Here is a 2545-nt window from a genome sequence, read left to right on the forward strand (position 1 = left end):
CTCTCTCTCTCTCTCTCTCTCTCTCGCTCTCACACCCCTCTCCCACACACAATCGATGTCTCTTCCAAATAGTCTGCTCCCCCCGCCCGCACCCATGCTATCCCGCTACTACACATGTCACACCATTCCCCCTTCCCTTATACTGGGTTTACATCATTAGTGGTCTCTCTACTCCACATACACACACTCCCTCTCACACACAAACGCGCGCACAAACACACACAGACATGCACAAACACCCATTAATCTGGATCCTCATCTTTCCCCATGTCCGCATGTGTATCTCGCACACTCACTCTCTAATTATGTATATTTGTCTCCACGTTACGCAACACAAAGCCCCATGTACATGTCTCTCTCTATCCTCCACACACATAGACACAAAGAATCTGTTATCATGCCTCAGTCTCTAGACATATCACACACGCACACTGCCTCTCTCTCTCTCGCAAACACGCTCAACAAGGGTTTCCCTGTGAATAACTTACCGTCTATTCATCAACAGTCGTGGCAGTACGGCGAACAAGAGACATGAAAAAGAATAAATCTACACGTGCTTAGACCACCTAGTATGACTACTAGGACTAGAGCAAGCCAAAAAGCGCGCCGTCGTCACCCCCTCCTTATCGGCGACGGGAAAACCTTTGTTTTACACAGTCGAGAAGTCATTGTGCTAAGGCCTCACATGCTGAGGCGTTGAATAGAATGTAGATGCTAGTTTACGGAAACAAGTATCGATAATATGTTTGTATCTCCATACTTATATTTCTTTTCTTATAAAAAAACCTAGTTGGTGATGATGGTACGCGTGCCATCTTGCAATATAGACCGTCCGATCTATATCTGACTGATGGAAATTAAACTAAAAGATACCCGCAGCCCTCTCCACATTTGCAGACAAGGCCTTCCCTCGTTCATCCTTATCTCCAACAACCTCATTGTTGAGCAATTAAGAAAGGAAGCCTCTGGAACAAACTGGCCCGGCGGCCGCTGTCGGCGTCGTCAATCCCCATGCCTCCGCTCAGTCTGACCACCAATGACCACCACGCCCCACTCCTCTTCACCTTATCTCCTATTTCTCGAGATATCATTAGGTTTACACATGGGATTACTCCCGCATGGGTCAATCACAATGAGTGTTTTTATAAAAAAAATGCATCTTGATGTTCCGTGCAATGCACGGATCTTGCTAGTACTCCTACAGAAGACTAAGTGGGTGATGATGGTGTGTCTCCCATCCGTCGTTTGTCACCATTAGATCTACATCTAACGACTGTGAGGTAAGTTGTTGCCTTTTCTCACAAACATCCCACTTGTCTACCAATTTGCAGAAAAACCCATAATTAGTATCTTAAAACCAACCACATCCCTCCCTGACCTCACCAAAACAGCCCAAGGAATATATTCTAATTGAAACATAATATATCTCTAGCGATATATGTATATCAAAATTAGAGTGTTTTGTTTCAAGTTTGTGAATAAGTATTATTCTAATTATGATTCGTTGCAACGCACATGAACATTGCTAGTATTTCAAACCATGCAAATTTTTTCCCTAGTATTCCATAGTTTCGAGTTCTCCATCAAGATATTACTCACACATGGTTGATATTTACTTTCAATCATCTACACATATGCACTATGTAACTAGCCTTGCTTATTGGGTTCCAAAGCTTAACTTTCACTCCTACTTACAATATGTAGAGTATTTAACAAAAAACTACCACTTTCAACCAGCCCTAGGAAGAATCTATTGTAGAAAAATAGCAAAAACATACCCAAAATTTCTTAATCCACACCAAAAACTACTACCTACCGATTAGGTTAGTTTAAACCCATTTATGACAGGGTTGGCCCACACGTCCGTGCTGACGAGGCAGCTTAAACCAACACATTTTGTTTCACCGTTGGCACGAGGGACCCACATCTGACCTTCTATCCTGTTATTCCCCCTAAAATCATTATTTTTTCTAAACATTACTTCAAACAGTACTGATGCGTGTTCGTCGGTGGCGCCGGTGATGAGTGAGTTTGCCGCCGCTCCGCCGGACAGACCGGACGCCGTGCTGGCCTCCGCACAGGTTGGCAGGCTGGCCCGAGCGTGACTCACGAGCGAGCAAGCCGCCGCACTGGCCTTTCCTCGAGCCAGATGGCTGGCCTTAGCGTGGCGCGCGCGAGCAAGCCGTGGTGCCATCGTGCCAATCTAGCTAGCAAACCTTGCAGATAAGTAGCTGGACGAAGCTATCTTGGCTAGCTAGCGGCCGCGAGCGCCGGACGGAGCTGGTATCCGGGCTGCCGCAAGATGGGCTCCGCACCACCGGCGGTTTTGACCTCGCCTTCTGCCGGCGGCGGTAGCTGCGTCCCATGGCCGAGGATGACTAGGTGGACAGGCCAGAGGTAGGAGGTCACTCGGGGATTTTTGTGCAGACTGACATGTAGGTCCCACAAGTCATAACGCCCGGTCAAATAGAAGGCGTTGACTTAATGGGCGACATGGGCCCTGTTTGGATACTCTAAGTCAGAGGTTAGATTCTAACCCTGAACT

This window comes from Triticum aestivum, chromosome 3D (assembly GCF_018294505.1).
Source record: "Triticum aestivum cultivar Chinese Spring chromosome 3D, IWGSC CS RefSeq v2.1, whole genome shotgun sequence".
Taxonomy (NCBI): domain Eukaryota; kingdom Viridiplantae; phylum Streptophyta; class Magnoliopsida; order Poales; family Poaceae; genus Triticum; species Triticum aestivum.